The sequence below is a fragment of the Phyllostomus discolor genome, chromosome 6 (genome assembly GCF_004126475.2).
Source record: "Phyllostomus discolor isolate MPI-MPIP mPhyDis1 chromosome 6, mPhyDis1.pri.v3, whole genome shotgun sequence".
NCBI lineage: Eukaryota > Metazoa > Chordata > Mammalia > Chiroptera > Phyllostomidae > Phyllostomus > Phyllostomus discolor.
In genome coordinates, this window is record NC_040908.2 from 47,178,242 (window position 1) to 47,197,179 (window position 18,938).

The 18,938-nt window shown below is 37.3% G+C and overlaps 1 protein-coding gene and 1 pseudogene across 5 annotated transcripts in view; one reads left to right on the top strand and one right to left on the bottom strand.

The window, feature by feature from the left end:
* EXOC6B (exocyst complex component 6B) overlaps window positions 1-18,938 on the top strand; it is a 559,588-nt gene that overhangs the window by 38,870 nt on the left and 501,780 nt on the right. The window lies entirely within an intron of this gene.
* Window positions 588-1,330, bottom strand: LOC114500822 (annotated as a pseudogene).

Here is an 18,938-nt window from a genome sequence, read left to right on the forward strand (position 1 = left end):
CCAACCCATTTTCAACCACGATGGAGAGGAAGTGGATTTCTGGCTGCTGGATGGAAACTCCTTTTCCTAATAGGTCCTGTGCCATTCCTCTGAGTGTGGCAACCTTAAAGGGGGGGGGGGTGTCTGTGATTATTGAGGTAGATTTGTAAAAGACTTGTTAAAGTTTCTGAAGAAAGAACAACTCAGAGAGAACTTGCTGTCTATTACTTAAGTGGTGTAAACAGTAATTTGTTGCCCTTGAACTCTGGGAGTGTTAGTGTATGAGCATGTCAAGTTCTGCCTTCCTGCTCTTTGCTGCCCCAACTTTTTATTAAGAAAAATTACTAATTTACAAAAAAAATGGGAAGAACAACCATCTGGATTCAGTAAATAATGATTAACATTTGCCATGTTTACTGTAGCTATACATATTTTCCTGTTTGGGAATTTCATTGGCTTTTCCCCCCTTTCTTTTTGGTTGTCAAATGATCTTTAATTGAAATATTTTCCTACCCTGGCCAGGTGGCTGAGTTTGGAACATTGCCCCATGAACCAAAAGTTGTGGGTTCGATTCCCAGTTAGAGCACATGCCAAGATTGTGGGTTTGATCCTTGGTTGGGGTGCTTATGGAAAGAACTGATTGATGTCTGTTTTTCTCTCCCTTCCCTCTCTCTCTTAAAATCATTGAACGTATCCTTGGGTAAGAATTAAAAACAGCATTTTCCTTTGTAGTTCTTAACTAGCTGGGCACCCCACTGTGCCACTCTTGATGTCACCTGTGACGTCACGAGGGCGGTGGCCATCAGCACTGCAGCCCGCAGACTGGGCAGTCCCCAGGATCTCGTCAATGGTTCCAGAGTGTTGTCTAGTTAAAGATTGGTGCTGCATCTGTTGGGCAATGGTGGCAATGTCATCAAAGGTGATATTTCCACTGTACTTAATGTTTTTTGCTTTTTTCTGGTCCTTGATGGTTCTTCAAGGGCTTTGATGAGCAGGGCAGAAGTTGAAGGCACCGCCTCAGTCAGGGCCTATCTGTTCTGAATGGTCAGTTTCACTGCAATCCTCAGACCCTTCCATTCACAGTTGCTTTGGTGATATCACCACTAACCTTTTTTGGAGAGAGACCCAGGGGGCCAATCTTGGGGATCAGAAAAGATTTGGCACCAACTTCCCCACGAGTGTACCTCAGATCTATGACTTCGATCTCATTGGGGCTGAATTTCCACAGTCTGGTTGAGGTGGCTGGTTCTGGGTGAATCAGGATTTGGGATGACCCAAGAAAGTTGCACGTAGGCCTCCTCCGAGCTGAAAACTGACAACGGTCAGGTTGGCTTTTTCTTACATAGTTGGGAGAAGATTAAGTGTGGTGTCATCAGTCACTAGTTCTGATCTTTACATTCTGCTGCAAAGGTAGAACATTTTGACTTCAGAGTCGTGAAGCAGTTTTCTTTCTGATAATGTTAGTCATAGTACAAACATTAAATGTGTAATGTGTAATCACACCCACCTTTTAGGAACTTGAGAGGCATAGTTAAGTAAGAAGTAGGAGACTGATATTCACATTCACCTCAGATGCTGTCGAGGCGTTTTTAAGAACCTTGATGTCTGCAAGCTGTGCCCCAACAAGCTGCCCACACCCACCTATCCTAGTCTCTCTCCCAGACTTTGTCATCCTGTGTTCCCGAGAAGTGGAGAAAAGGCAGGGAGAGGAAGGGTGGAAATAAAGCAGCATCCATGGACTGGAGTGTGATATATTTTGCATGTCAGCTCATTCAGTAATGGTGACAATGCTGTTACAGACATTTAGTCCTCATTTCATAACCAAGGAGACTGAGGGGCAGGTAAGTTAAATAACTTGCCCAAATTCCCATACTGGTAGTAAGTAGAGGAGAGGGATACCTTTGAGTTAAAAAAGCCTATGTTATTTTCAGTTCACTGTGATGACAGTATGTTGGGTACATTTGAATTAGGGATCTCAGGTGAAAAATGGTGCTTTTATCATTTTTATAGTTGGACAAATTATTCAAGTTTCACATGATTGGCAATCTGGGTGGGACTCATCAATAATGCCTCTTAGAAGATAGTTGACAGAGGTTGTAGTCAACTAAAACCTGTTTTTTAGTTCCTTTGGGGTTTTAGGGAGCTTGATAGTGCTAAGTACAGAATTTGTAGTCATGTTTTGTGTTTATGTTCATCCTATAGAGAAACAGTGGAAAATTACAAAGTAAGCCGGCCTAAATACAGCTGGATTCCACCACATCAGCATTCTCAGAAGAGATAGTGCCAGACATGGCACCGCACCCAGAATCAGCAGCCAGGCACAGCCCCATGAGAGAGGCTAAGTCAGGAAGCCAGGGGAGGTTGTGACTCATACCAGGATCCTGTGGAAAAAAGCTGAGGTGAGGATCTGAAGAGTGAACTCAGGCAAAGAATGGGATCCTAACTGGCTCAGCTGGCACCAGGAATATGGGCAATTCTTGATGTTGCTGAAGGACATATGCTTTTAAGAATGTCCAGTTCCAGAATGTTGCTAATTGAAAGGTTGATACTAGGTAGTTTGCTTGGCTCATGCACAGGATAAATGACTAGCCTTCACATTCAACTTAATAACCTATATTTGTACTGGGTATTTGTAATAATAACAGCAGTTAACATTTATTGAGTATTTACTTTGTGCTAGGCCTCATTCATTACAGTTTTACACATATGAACTCATTTAATACAGCAATCCTGTGAGGCAGATGAGGAAACAAGCTTAGAGAGGCTGAGTAATGCAGAGATCATTGCCAGGCAGAGGAGGAACTGGACTTTGACTCGAAGGACTCTGCATTTAGTGTCTTTGCTTTTGACTGCTGTGCTATATTAGAAAAACACTATAAGGTAGGTGTTCTCTTATCCTTTCATAAATTACTTTTTAAGGTCATGCTTGAGTGGGAAAACTATGAATATCAACTATTAAAAACTCTTTTAGTCACGTGTCTCTTATCTAGCTTAGATAGCTTGATGGGCCTTTGAGTCTCTTGAATTTATAGTGCTGCCTCAGAAATCTCTTTCTGATCTTAACTAGAACCTTTCTGAAGTTTGTGTTATAATTAAAACTAAATTATAATCTTAAATTTTCCTTAAAGCCACTTCTTAAGAAAAAAAAGAAAGAAAACCCTGGAGATTGAGGCATATACAGTATATGGGCTTTTTAAAAATCTTCTGAGAATTACTTTCTAACAACATGTGATAGAGTAAAGGTTGTTGGTAGTTGTTCTGACTTAGAGTCTTTGAGATTTCTTTGTGATCAGATGGCTTCTCTAGTCCCTATAGTTCACAAGCCCTCAGACTTAGCATTTAAATGAAAACCTAACTTGGTGTTGATGTCACCCCCACTTCTCCTTTTTGGTGGCTGAACTCAGGCCTTTAGGTTTTACTTGGATAACAGTTTCCTTGCTAGTGTCTCTACTTCATTCTTCTCAGTGTTTTGAACAAAGATATGCCAACTTAAGGTCTCCTATGTGTGAGATGCTGTGCTCAGCATGGAGCGTGTCAGCAGTGGACAAGACAGGTGTGTGCTTGCCCTGGCTGAGCGTATAGTCTGCTGGTCAGTCCATTTTCCACACCATTGCCATGAGCTTTTTCTAAAACCCAGATCATATCTTTATTGGTTCTTTTTTGCTTACCGTAGTCTCTTCATAGTCAAGTCCTAGTGTCCCTTACCTGGTCACATGACTTCACTGGTGAAGTCATCATTATTCTCTCCTTAGAAGCAGAAACAGTTATTTCCTTACCCTAGGCCCCATTTCTATGGCATTTTATACAAATTTTTTTTATCAGTAGTCATTATGTGGTATTATGGCTATTTGTATCAGTTTCCTCTGATAGTTTGACTTCTTGAAAGCAGGGTAATTTTCATTATTGTTTTATCATCAGAGTTAATATAGTACCTGGAATGTAAGTGCTGCATGCATGTTTCAGTTACAGCATAATCTGAGTACTTCCTATCATTGCATATATGTTTGCCGTGTTTCTCCGACTACTTGCCTAAAGACTGACTTATAACTTCTTTGTGTTTCTCCGGGCATCCAGGCTGGTGCAGAGGACGTGATATATTCTCAAATAAATATTTTCTGGTTATTATTCTTTCAGCATCTTCTGCATGCTAAGCGAAAACCATTTAGTGGTCTCTTGTTTTACAGAATGTCTTATTTTATTTTAAAAAAGATTTTTACTTATTTTTATTTTTAGAGAGAGGGGAGGGGAGGGAGAAGGAGAAGGAGAGAAACATCAATATGCAAGAGGAACATCAATCTGTTGCTTCTTGCACATGCCCAACTGGGGACTTGGCCCGCAACCCAGGCTTGTGCCCTGATTGGAAATCAAACCAGTGACCTTTTGATTTGTGGGAGGAAGCCCAGCCCACTGAGCCACACCAGTCAGGGCTTGCTTTATTTAAAAAAAAGAATCCAAATATTTTATTTAAAGAGTTCTTATTTAATTTTATGCCTGTCCTGAGCAGCTGTTTATCTCTTTGATACTGTGACTGATACTCTCTCTCCTTTTTGGTTACTACGATACCTACTGCTAAATTTGTGTCTCACCTTCAGAAAAGATGTATTATTTCTTAATATGCACCTTGTGTATGTATCATCTTAACTTCTGGTCTTAGGTTGCTGCCTTTGGTACTAACTGCTCTCCGATTTTTAATTGAATTTAACATTATATTGTTTGTATCTTTACTGCTACTTTAAATCCTTTTTTTAAAAAAGATTTTATTTATTTATTTTTAGAGAGGGAAGGGAGGGAGATAGAGACAGAGAGAGAAACATCAATGTGCAGTTGCTGGGGGTCATGGCCTGCAACCCAGGCATGTACCCTGGCTGGGAATCGAATGTGTGACACTTTGGTTCGCAGCCCGAGCTCAATCCACTGAGCTACGCCAGCCAGGGCCTACTTTAAATCCTTAAACAAACAAACAAAAAACCCCAGAGAAACCAACAATACTTTCATTTATCCTACAAGTATTTATTGAACTCTTAAGGCATAGTGCAAAGTCCTATGGAATATACAAAGGTTAATAAGACATAACATATGTTCTAAGATGATTGACTTTATTAATGTAGAAAACACTTGGTATGAGAAAGGTTGGACAAGAGGGCTTTGGTAGATGATGCAGGCCATAGTCTTTGGAGACTCAGGGAGTTTCTGGAGGAGGCGACATTTGAACTGAACCTTGAGCAATGGCTAGGAGTTGAATCTGTAGAGAAAGGAGAGATGGGCCTCCAGTAAGTGGAAACAACCAGTGACCGAGAAAATATCCTTGTGGTATTCATTAGGATTATCCACCCAATATTTCGTTTTTGCTCCCAGGCCCATTTTATGTCCTTGCCCCTTGGAAGTTAGGTGTGGCCATGTGAGTTGTTTGGGCTGAAGTGACATGAGTCACTTTCAAATGGAAATGAGTCCTTGTATCCACTGTGCTTTCTTTCACTCTGCCACAATGACCTGCAGCGCTCTGATTGGCACTGGGCCAAGTAAGGTCTGTTGCCTGTATTTGTGTCACGGATAAGTAAAGTTTTATTGAAACATAGCCATACTTGTTTGTTTATTTATTGTCTGTGGCTCCTTTTGCACCACAGCAGCACAGTTGAATAGTTGTGACAAAGACCATATGTCCCACAAAGCCAAAAATATTTACTCTTTGGCCGTTTATAGAAAATCTTGCTGGCAGCTGTGCTATGTGGTTGGCTGTTTTTAGAGTGAGGATATTGTAGAGCAGAGTTCTGACCCACAATGAGCATATACCATCAGCAAGAAATAAATTTTTGTTGTTTTAAGCCAACGATGTTTTAGTGTTGTTTGTTATAGTAGCATAATCTAGCTTATCCTGATAGGCTGTTTATGGGATAAAAAAGTTCAATGTTCTTGAACAGGGGGAAGCCTTAATGGAGAGCAGTACTGTGAAGGAAAGGTGGATAAGAATGTTAGGGTAATAAACTTATTTAGGCAGTACTAGGCTCTTAAGCTCAGGCATTTATATTTTATTTAGAATCCTAAATGTGGGATCAGGATTTGGGATTTTTTTCAAGGGACAGAAGAATATTATGTCAGTAGCTATAGTTATTGACAATCAAAAAATTAATCTGCCAATAGTTATAGAAGGACTGGGAGAAGTAATTGAGTCAGGAATTTGATCTCTGTAAAACAAAGCAAAAAACCACCCAAAACCTGACTGACAGTGATTCAAATGGAGTATTTTTAAATATTTTCCATATAGTAATGACTTAGTTCCTTGTCCTGTTTAATGCTTATTAGCAACTTCAGATGTTCTGTAATTGGAGCTGTTACACAGGTGAGGGAACATCATTGTAAAGGAATGTTGAGGGCCAGCTTTTACTTCCTTTAAATTCTATTTTCTTCCCTCCGCCCCCAGATACAGCAAACATTAAATACTGCCATCAACTCAACACAATTTAGTATTTCAAAGTGAAAACCAGTTACTTTAGAATTAGGTTTTATTCTATCTCCTGTTACTTAATCTATTGTAGGTTATAGCTGCTGAAGGACACTTTTGTTAGCTTGTCAAATTACATGAATGCAAATAAATGTATAGCAACTCCCCAAGGTTATAATATTTTTTTTTAAAGATTTTATTTATTTATTTTTAGGGAGGGAAGGAAGGGGGAGAGAGAGAGAGAGAGAGAGAGAGACAGAGACAGAGACAGAGACAGAGACAGAGAGACAGCAATGTGCGGTTGCTGGGGGTTATGGCCTGCAACCCAGGAATGTACCCTGGCTGAGAATCGAACCTGGGACACTTTGGTTCCCAGCCCGCGCTCAATCCACTGAGCTACGCCAGCCAGGGCTTATTGTTCATTTTAAATGTATCAATATCTTCTAATTTCTTAGTTTTAATATTTAGTACAGAACTATTGACATACATAATCCACACCAACAAAAATTATTGAGGGTTTGCCAATAATTTTTAATAATGTAAAGGGGTTCTGTATCTAAAAAGTTTGAGAACTGCTAATTTTTTTTTTTTGCTAGTGTAGACTCTATTTATTTTCTATCTTTAATCAGTGCTGATGAAAGGAAACTGAAGAGACTGAAAACTGAATGTGATATGTGATCCTGGACTGGATCCTCTCCAGGAGGTGAAAGTGCTTTAAAGAACATTATTGGGACTGTCGACAACATTGGAATAAGGACTGTGGGTTAGATTATAATTGTATCAATGTAAATTTCTCGATAAGTGAAGTAAAGTTAGGTAAGAAAGGAAATATACTTCAGTTTTCAGATATAATGTATACAAGAAATTCTTGTATACATTAGAATGGTTTAGAAAAGTAAACATACATGTATGTATATAGAGAGAGAATGATAACACAAATGTGGCAAAAATGTTACAAATCTGTGAATTCTGCATGAAGGCTATACAGGAGTTCTCCGTATTATTTGTGCAATGTAAAATTCAAAAATTAAAAAAATATTACTTCATAATAATATATTATGAAGTAATATAGTAAATCTCTTAGAAGCTTATTTTACATATTAATTGGTGTTTAATTGTGCTCTACTCTTTGTGCTCTGCTGCCCCCTAGTGACGTTTATACTTATCAGCTGTTTATTCTTCAAATAAAATAACCTGGGAATTCAGAGCAGGGTAGTCATCATTTAAAAATAACTTATATCAAGTAAAATATTTTTTTTGAGGGAGAGGGAGGTTGTTATTAGGATGCTATGCCTCATTGTCTCTTTTATTCTTTGAACTTAAAAAATTGTATTTTTGTTCCTGTGGTTCATTTGTATTTTATCCATAGTCCCCTCTTAATCTTCTCCCTTTTTTTAAAAGATAGTATTCATTGGTTCTTCATCTGACAGCAACAATAAAACTTATTTACATTTTTCCTGTCTTTTTTATTTACCCCTAAATATTAGTCAATAATATTATCTAAGTGTTTTACTTTATAGTCTTAATATGCTTAGAATCTTGCTAGCCCACTATCTCTGACTTGCAATTTGAAAATTCCAAACACCCTGAAAAACATTCATTTGCCCACAAAACCTGATGTGAGATGACATGAGATAGTAATATTTTTTATATTTATTATTTGTGTGAATATTCCTACATTTTGCTGCAGAAACACTAATTTGATTGATTATGGAATATTTCTTAAGACCTCATATATAATGTATGATATATGCACTATATTTGTTTTTTCAAATCTGGAAAATTCTGAATTATGAAACATTTCTGTTCCAGGGATTTTTAGATTAGGAATTGTGGACTTGTACTTGATTTACTTAGCTTTGACTCCCAGGTATGAGGCATTCTACCAGCTTATTCCACTTGCTATCTTTTCTCTCCTATTTTTGTTAGTTGTATAAGTTTTTCAAATCTTCACCTGAGGATATGTTTATTGATTTGAGAGAGAGAGAGAGAGAGATAAACACTGATATGAGAGAAACATTGATGTGAGAGAAACATTGGTTGGCTGCCATATGACATGACTGGGGATTGAACCTACAGCCTGGCTGTATGCTCTGAGCAGGGATTGAACCTGCATCTTTTTGGTGTATGGGACAATGCTCCAACCAACTGAGCCTCCTGGCCAGGGCTATTAGTTGTATAATTTTATACATGATTTTTGTATTCCATATTGTTACTCTTAATTGAATCTTGTTTTTATGTTAGAATTGCAGTTAAGAATGTTCACTTGTTTCTGCTGATCTATATTGTAGAAGTTTCTCTTGTTATTTACTTTGGTTGAAGTTCCTTCTCGAGCAGTTGCCTTAGGAAGGAATTATATGAACAGTAATTTTTGAGTTTTATGTGCAGAATGGCTCCTCTGTAGACTTTCAACTCAGAGACAGTTTTTTGAACTTCAAATGCTTGGTTTATATTTCCTTGAGTATCTTGTCTTCTGGTGTTCATTGATATTGTAGATATGCGATGCCTGCTGGATTTTCTTTTAAAAAAATTGGGCTGTAAACAGTTGAGGCATAATTGACTAATAACATGATATCAGTTTCAGGTGTACAACACAATGGTTTGATATTTGTATACATTGTGAAACGATCACCACAACAAGTCTAGTTAACTTCCATCATCTCACATAGTTATAATTTATTTTTCTCTGATGACGTTTTTGAAATGAACTCTCAACAATTTTCAAATATACTGTGCAATATATTAGCTCTAGTTACTGTGCTGTGCATTAGATTCCTTTGACATTTATTTTGTAACTGGAACTTGGTACCTTTTGATACCCTTCACCCATTTTGCTGCCCCCCCCCCGCCACCCTCCACCTTCTGTCTCTAGCAACAATGCATTTTTTTGTTATCTATAAGCTTGTTTATTTTTAATTTTAAAGATTTTACATATGAGTGAGATCATACAATATTTGTCGTTCTCGGTCACTTAGCAGAATGTCCTCCTTAAGGTCAAGCCACGCTGTTACAAGTGGCAAGGTTTTCTTCTTTGTGATGGCAGACTGGCATTTCAGAGTGTGTGTGCTCATGCTTGTGTGTGCCGTGTCTTCTGTTTCCATTCTTCTGTCAGTGGGCGCTTGGGCTGTTTTTGTATCTTGGCTGTTGAAAATAATGCCTTAGTGAACACATTTATCTTTTGGAGTTACTGTTTCATTTTCTTCAGATAAATACCTTCAAGTGGAATTGCTGGATCTTCTGGTAGCTCTATTTTATTTTTTTTGAGGAAGTTCCATACTGTTTTCCATAGTGTCTGCACCAATGTCCATTTCTGTAAATACTGTACAAAGCTTACCTTTTCTTCACATCCTTGAAAATACTTGTTATTTCTTGTCTTCTATCTTTTGGATAATAGCCCTTCTAACAGGTGTGAGGTGATATTTCCTTGTGGTTTGGATTTATATCTCCCTGACGATTAGTGATGTTGAGCACCTTTTCTTGTACCTGTTGGACATATGTATATCTTCTTTGGAAAAATATCTATTCAAGTTACTCTGCCCATTTTTAAAATCAAATTATTATTATTTTTTTTGTTATTGAGTTGTATGAATTCTGTATGTTTTGGAATTTAACTCCTTATCAAAGATATGATTTGCAAATTATTTCTCCCATTTCAGAGTTTACCATTTCCTTTTGTTGATGGTTTTCTTTGCTGCACAGAGGTTTTAGTTCCACTTATTTATTTTTGCTTTTGCTGCCTTTGTTTTTGGTGTCAAATCCAAAAAAGTTATTGCAAAAACTAATGTCAAAGAGCTCACCACTTACATTTTCTTCAAGGAGTTTTAACATTCAACTCTTTAATTTATTTTCAGTTTATTTTTGTGCATGGATAACATAGTGGTTCAGTTTTATTCTTTCATATGTGGTTGTCCAGTTTTCTCAACACCATATATTGAAAAGACTGTCCTTTTCCCATTGTATATTTTTGGCTGTTTGGTTGTAAATCAATTGATCATATATGTATGGGTTTATTTCTGGGTTTTCTATTTTGGTCCATTGATTTTAAGGCCAGTTTTATACTAATGCCATACTGTTTTGGCTACAGTAGCTTTGTAATATAGTTTGAAACCAAAGCGTATGATTCCTGTAGCTTTGTTTTTCTTCCTCAAGATTGCTTTGGCTATTGTGGTTCCACACAAATTTTAGGAGTTTGTCTTATTCCCGCTGGGTCTTCTTTTCCTGATACATATTTTTGGATGTCCATTGGTTCTTTGTTTTCTAATCTCTAGGAGTTACCCAAAGGGTTATAACATGCATCCTTGACTCACTTGTGTGTAATATAAATTAATATTTTTATCACTGGCAGGACCGTATATTGTCTTATTTTTACTTACCATTTTCCACCTTTTAAGATATTGCTGTCAGGAATTTTAATTTTACATGGCATTTAGTGCTCACGATACATTATCCTTATTTTGTAGTCAGTATTCACTTATGGTGACTTTTTTTGGTTGATTTTCATTTCCTCCTACATTTCTGTGCTTTATTCTGAGATTATTTTCTTTTTGCATGGGGACCTTTCTTTAGCATTACGTTCAGTGCAAGTCTACTACTGACACATCTTTTATTTTTTATTTTTTGTTATGGAAATGCTCTATTTTACCTTAATTCTTTTGGAATTGTGTTAAAACAAATTTTACATACCAAAATTTACCTTATTAAGCATTTTAAGTGTATATTTCTGTGGTATTAAGATAAAATTCAGCATTTTTAAGTCTATAGTTCAGTGCCATTAAGTACTTTCACATTGTTGTGCAACTTCACCAGCATCCATCTCCACAATGTTCCTCATGGTCACAAGCCAGAAACTCTGCACTCATTGAACGAGGAGTCCTTGTTCTCTTCACGCTGCTTTTGGCAGTTGCCCTTCTACACAATGTCTCTATGACTCTGGCTGCTCTAGTCATTTCACGAAAGTGGAATCATACAAGATTTGTCCTTTTGCGACTGGCTTACTTCATTTTGGATGATGTTTTCAAGGTTCATCAAGGTTGTAGCATGTGTCAGAATTTCTTCCCTTTCAAAGGATAAACAGCGTTCCTTTGTATGTGTACCACATTTTGTTTGTCCACCTGTTGATGGCCACTTGAATTTCTTCTTTCTTTTGGCTCTTATAAATAATGCTGCTATTAACACAGGTGTATAAGTGCCTCTTTGAGTCCCTGATTTCATTTCTTTGTGGGTATGTACCCAGAAGTGGAATTGCTGGACCATATGGTACTTTTATTTTTAATTTTTGAAGGAACTGGCAAACATTTTCATAGTGATGCACCATTTTACATTGCTTGTCTTAATTTTTAAAGGTCATTTTTTAAACTAGTTTTAGGATTCTAGGCTAGCAGTTTCTTTTTCTTTTTTAGCACTTTAAGGTATCATTCAATTGTTAACTTACATTTTCTGTTAAAAAGTCAGTTGTTAATCCTAGTGTTGTTCCTTTAATATTTTATCCTTTGATTTTGCTTTCCTGCAGTTTTACTGTTATATACTTAGGTGTAGTTTTCTTTGTATTTATCGTGCTTAGAGTTTGTAGGGCTTGGAACTGTAAACCAGTGTCTTCTTTTTGTTAGTTTCTTTCTTTTAGTTAAGTAGGGTTGGTATACAATTTTATATTGGTTATACTAGTTTCATGTGTACAGTATAGCGATTTGATATTTTTATACCTTACAATGTGATCACCTCCACTAATTCTAGTAATCATATGTTACTGTATAAACTTATCAAAATGCTGTTGGCTAAATTCCCCTTCACCTTTCACCCATGGTGCCATTCCCTCCCTTCTGGTAACCATTTCTCTGGTCTCTGTTGCTTTGAGCCTGTTTTGTTTTGTTTTTAGATCCTAGATATTAGTGAAACTGTATGGAGTTGTCTTTCTCTGCTTGACTTACTTACTTGGTGTAATACCTTCTAGGTTCATCCATGTTGTCACAAGCGGCAAGGTTTCATTCTTCTTTATTGTTACGTAATACTTTACTGGGTATATATACCACATCTTCTTGATCCATTCATTTATCTATGGACACCTAGGTTGTTTCCATATCTTAGCTCTTGTAACTAAAGCTGCAGTGAACATAGGAGTGTGTATATCTTTTTGAAATAGTGTTCTTGTTTTCTGTGGATAAATACCTAGATGTGGAATTGCTAGATTCCCATGTGTACCCATATTGTGCACCCATTTTTAGTTTTTTGAGGCATCTCCATACTGTTTTCCATAGGGGCTGCACCAGTCTGCATTCCCACTAACAGTGCACAAGTGTCCCCTTTTCTTTACATCCTCTCCAACACATGTTGTTTGTTGACATTTTGATAGACATTCTGAGTGGCGTGAGGTGGTATCTCTTTGCGGTTTTTTAGAAGTATATTTTATTGATTTACAGTTGTCCCTTTTTTCCCCCTCCCCTTTATACCCCTTCACGCTGCACTGTCCCTCCCTCTAGCATTTGCCACCACCTTAGTTCATGTCCATGGGTCATACATATAAATTCTTTGGCTTCTCCTTTTCCTATATTATTCCTAACTTCCCCCATCCATTTTGTGCCTACCAATTATGCTTATTCCTTGTATCTTTCCCCTATTCCCCCTCTCCCTCCCCAATTAATATAACCCTCCATGTGATCTCCATTTCTGTGATTCTGTTCCTGTTCTAGTTGTTTGCCTAGTTTGTTTTTGTTTTAATTTTGGGCAATGCCCAACCAACTGAGCCAACAGGTCTGGGTGGCAATGATCTTCTTAATCCAATCAAGACATAGCTGGCTAAATTTGGGTTTAGCTTTGGCAGGTCCCTGGCTGCCTGTGGTTCAGTACTTAACTGCTATATGGTGTATCTCCACATATTCCAGAGATCCTGGAGTGATGATTAGGGTCCTTTCTCTCAGGTAGATACTGAGTTCTAATCTTTATTTCCTTTATACCCCAAGACTACCTGAAAATATGCACTAGATCTCTAACAAATTTTAATCATACAGTCATTTCTGAAAGGAAGGCTGTTTACTTTCCTCACTGTTAGCCATGGTAATTCCTTAATTCCGTATATTGAAACAATCATGCAGTTTTAGTAACTTTTCAGAAAGCTCTCTTAAGATGTTCATCTAGTTTTTTCCAAATTTTAATTTTATGGTTTGAGCATTGATGTCACTTATTTTATTAACTTTTTTTTTATTGTTTTAGGACCATTTTTTCAAAAAAATCCATACAGGTCAAGGTTGTGTCAGATTTTAGTTTTATCTTCCAGAGTATTAACAATGAAATCATTTTAGCATCAGTTATATAGTTGAACAGATGTTTGGTTTCTTGGTCTAGGTGTAAAGTAAAATTATTGCCTGGAGTAGACACTAAGATGACTTCATGCAGAGTCAAAGACAGCAGTGAGGGCTTAATTTAATCCAAGGCCATGACCATCACTAACATGTTCCTATTTTGGAACACAAGGGACTATATTCAAGCCTGTTTGTGATGTGCCATCGTTTGGGGCATATGATCCAGATCGTCTGTTCTGGATGCTAACATTTGAAGATGATTTCTCGATGGAGCATGTGTGAGCTTGGAATTATGAATTTTCTTAGAACTTCTTTTCAAGGGAAGGACTATATGAGAGGGAGGGTAGACAAACTTTTGTTTATAATTTGCTGTAAAGATGAGTTATTACAGTTTAATATTAAACAGCTCAGGAGGCCTAAAATGTATCTTAGTTGGCACTAACTGGTGTTTCTCTCTGACACATGGTGTGAATCAGCTGTCCTTCCAACTTGAAAGAGCGGAGAGCTTGCTGACATAACTTCTTTGTTCTGGGGAATTGTTTCCACTGGGCCTTCAGAAAGGAGGGACATTAAAAGCTTTGGCTCATGGCAAGTACTCTCCAAGTTGGACACAGTTGGGGGCAGAATATTGGCTGGAGGAAGAAGAGCTGGTGACTTCTTCTATATCCTGGACTTAAAAAAAAAAGACTAAACATTAACTCTTTCAAGCTCTCTACTAGACTTTATGTGATTAACAGTCCCTTATTTTCCCTTAAAATGGAACCGGGAAATCTCACAGTTTTATATGTTGGTATTTTCCAGGATTCTCCTTTCTTAGAACATAGAGAGTTGCTTGGGTTTCTGTCCTTCCCCGTAGTGAGTTTTCTTTTGTGAAAATATTCTTGCACCTATGAGATGGAAACATGGAGATATGGAAGGTTGACTGACAAAATCATTGTCTCAAAAGATCTCAGAAGCCTGGAAAACTGGAATATACTTATAATAGGTAATAAGTTGTAGATTCAGAATATCAACTGAATACTTATATATAGCGATATATAAAATCAAATGAAAAGATTTTATGACTTTAAGCTCAATATACAGCACGATACGATTGCCAAAACTACCAAACCATTATTGTTAGGCTTTTTTATTAGAAGATGAGTAGCAAAGTTGAAGGAGATGAGTCTTATTTTCCTAGTTTGACCATGCTTGGTTTCAAAAGTGCTAATACTTCTAGCGTACTCTTTGTGTGCCAAGCACTGTTTTGAATGCTTACTTATATTGTGCCATTTAATCTTCATACAATGATTGTATAAAGTGGTTGCTATTATTATCTACATTTTACAAATGTGGAAACTGAAGTATAGAGAAGTTTAATAAATTCCCCAAGGTCACACAATTGATTAATAAGTAGCAGAACCAAGACTTGAATCTGGGAAGTCTGGCTTTGAAGCCTGTGCTCTTGACCACTGTGCCCCACTGTTTGTTTTATTGTGCTTTAAGAAGAACATTGACTACTGGAACGTGTACAGAAGGTAAAAATCTGAATTGAAAGGCTGTTTATATATGGAGTAGTTGAATAATTTGAAATTGTTTAGTATGGAGAAGGCAAAGGAGGGATTACAGTCTTGTTCTCAGTGATCCTCTGAGGGCACAAATAAGATAAATGGTGAAATTGTAGGAAGGCAAATTTCATTTTTGTGTGAGAACTTTGTAACAGGTGTTGAAATGGGTTTGGTTGCCTAGTAATGAACTTCCTTTTACTACATCTATTTTAACAGAAGCTGGATAAGAATGTGATGGAGATATCTAGAAAAAATGGGACTTGTGTCTGTGAGTTTGGGCTGGGTCATCTCTGAAGTGTCTTTTTTTCTGTACATTTTTATATTAAAGAGAGATCTTTAAATTAGTTTAGTCTATAATTTGCAGTTATACTGTCTGTAAAATAAGTGTTTCTATGAAAGAAAACGACACGATACTGATTCCTAATGGAAACTTGGAATCATAATGTGAGAGAGGAGGAGCGTGTCCTGATTAATTTTTGTCTAAAATATAAACTCTTGTTTTTGTATCTAGCTTTCTATTACTGGTAGGGAATTCTTTGGATATCATGTTAGTGAACTAGGAGACAACAGCAAATGGGCGCCTTTTCTAGTTCACAGATCAAGTTTGGCCATGGATCTGAGGTTTCATTGTAATGACCATTGAGACTCCCGTCTTCCCCTCCTGTTTGAAGGATGCTGAAAGAATGTTACTTGGTGGGCTTCATAGTTGCAGTGGAGTAGCTGTAGGAAGCTGCTACATCAGTTTTCACATGAAAAATTTCAGGGTATCAAATACATGTTTGGTTTAAATTCATTTTGAGATTATCATTAATAACAAGAGAAGATTAGATTATAAAAAAGATACTGAAGTTGAAACATTTTGACCAGTGGTGACTGCTTCTTGGGTGTGTAGGTGATAGATCGTGAGAACTTCTCATCTAGTTTTTTACATTTATTGGATTTTTGATAATTATTAAAAATTACACCTCAAGTCACCCTGAAGTGTTTGTTCTTGTTTGGTTTTTATTTCAATTAATATTTTATTGCATATCTACTACAAACCATGTACTATTGTAGACTCTTTGTAGGCTTTTGTCAATTATGAAAGCAATCCATGTTTATTTAAACAAAATACAAACTTATAGAAAGTAGAAGGAAAAAAGTCATAACTACATTATCTAAACATGGTCATTTACATTATTTTGATGTTTTCTCTTCTCTCCCCTGTCCTCATGTTCCTTTTTCTCCTTCTCACCCCTGGTCTTTCATCTTACCCTCGGTAGGACTGCAGTAGCCTGTGGGAGGTAAAGGTGCCTGTGGACTGGCAATGTCGGAAAAGTTGCTCATGTGTGAAATGATTATAATGATATGATTTTAATAGGATTATTTTTTAGCAATAAGTGAGTTAGTGTACATATTTTAAAAATGTTTATTTTAATACTATTTTATAATGTTGAGCTGGACTTATCTAATTTGATATTGGTACAGTAAGATTTCCTAGATTAAATTGCTGGGTAGTCAAATGATTGGCCTTTAGTTTTCTATGCTTTTCTTACAGGCTGGTTCTGTAAGTACCTTTCCCTCCTCGTGCTCCTGAGCCATTGCTGCAAACGCTGACATGCACCCCCAGCTTTTTTCAGAACAATGATCCGTTACATACCAACTTAGATGCCCCACATGGTGTGTGGTGGGATTTCTCTGCATACTCCAGGATAAATGTTTAATCCAACACTTAATCCAGGTCAAAACAGTGAAAAAATTGGTAAATAACAGGACATTTAGCACTGCTCAGCATTCTGTGACTGCGTATTACAATCACAGTGTCTAGTCCTAGTTTGAGACTGGTGTTTATCGTTGAGTTCTTGACTACTTTTTTTTATGTTCTACCAAATATGCATTTTTAACATACGATCTCGCTATTCCCCTTAAAAAAAAAAGACTTTGACAACATGTTTTTTTCTCCTTTGTGAGTTAGGTTGGTAATTTGGAGCACATCACTGTGATGTTTGGGAGCTGTCTCCGTTGTTGCAGCCTGATCTTCGGTAGTTAAGAAAGGAAGCAAAAAAAAAATGGCTCCAGGCTATGCAGTACCATCCAAAAATTTCCACCTGGAAGCTATTTTTTTTCTAAAAGCCCTTAGGGACTGCTGTCACCCTCTGTCTTCTATTGGCAACGAGGGCCAGAAACACCCATTCCTTTCAGAGCCAGGTGTTGTTGCAGTTTAATAGTCTTCTAGCTTCCAAAGGAGGGTGGAGGAGTGCTAGGGAAGTAAATTATTCCCAGGCACTTCTATAACAGATTTCCTTGAACCTTTTAAGTGCTACCTTTTCTTTTTTTGATTACATTTATATTTAGCATTTCAGCTAAAGTACCAACTTTTTGCACTTCTAGAACTCGAATTTACTTTTTAAGTAGAATGTTTATTAACTCTAGTGCTTATCTTTGGAGAAAATTTTGATGTTGAGACATTTTGGGCACTGCTTTAGGCTCTCTGTCACTTTATAATGCCTTCTATTTGGGATCTAGGCATTGTTCCAGGTATAAATGCTGAAGGAACTCATAGTCCTGTAGGGGAGATAGACATGTAAATAAATGTTTACAGTGTAGAGTGCTCTGGCTAGTACCCTTTCAAAAATATGAGCAAATAAACATTTCAAAACAGAACAATATCAACTCAACTTTGCATCAGTGAAAGCCATTAGTGGTGGTGCCCACTCATTTCTAGGATGATATTAAGCATTTAATATCTTTTGATATTCATGAACTTTAAAGTTCATGAACTTTATAGCAAAACGGGATAATAGTATTTCTGGTGAAATCTATTTCTCACCACATATAGTTTCACAGGTTGAAGGCCAGTTCAAATTTGTGCAGTGTCAAAGTGAGGGCCAGTGGTAAATGAGAATACCATGGGTGTTACCTTGTACCATTTCCTATCAAAAATAGGGCTAGGAGTTTTAACAGATTTTGGTTCTTCATTTTTTAAAGCAGATTTAAAAATATGTTCCTTAAAAAACCAAACTATTGCATACTGGAAAAGATTTTTTTATCATAGATGAAATTGGCCTCTTTTGGGAAAAGATGCCTAATATCAGCATATCAGTAAGAAGGATAAAAGTAACGTTCAGAATGAATATTCAAAGAATTAGACTCCAAATCCTGTTTGCTGTAAATGCCTCCAGAGAGTGCAAACTTCAACTCTCAGCTTTTGTCGTTGAACAAAAATGGGGATTCAGCTGCCTGTTGCCACAAAAGCCAAATTCATGAGGCAGGTGATGTTGTAAAAGGAAAGAGGTTTTATTCAGGTGCTGCATGATCTGGAAGAATAGTGGATTCCCCATCTCAAAGCTCATTTCTTCCACAAGACCAAGATGAAAAGCCAGTATCCAGAGGTCCTGCTCCATTTTAAAGCACAGTCTTCTGGAGCTTGCAGGCAGCTGCTAAGCAGTAATCTAGGTAGTTTAGCTTGTCCCCGGGCTGCTGTCTGTTTCAGGCTTCCTCCTAGAGCCTGAGTGCATAGCCTGTGGCCACAGGCCATGTGGCTAGGGCCACAAGGTCGAGTGAACACGCCTGTGAATGCATCACCAGGTGGGGCAAGATGGGGGGGGGGGAGACACACACACACACACACACACACACACTCACACTCTCTCCCTCATGGAGAGAACAGGCAAATCTACTCTCCAGGTGCAGGTCATAGGT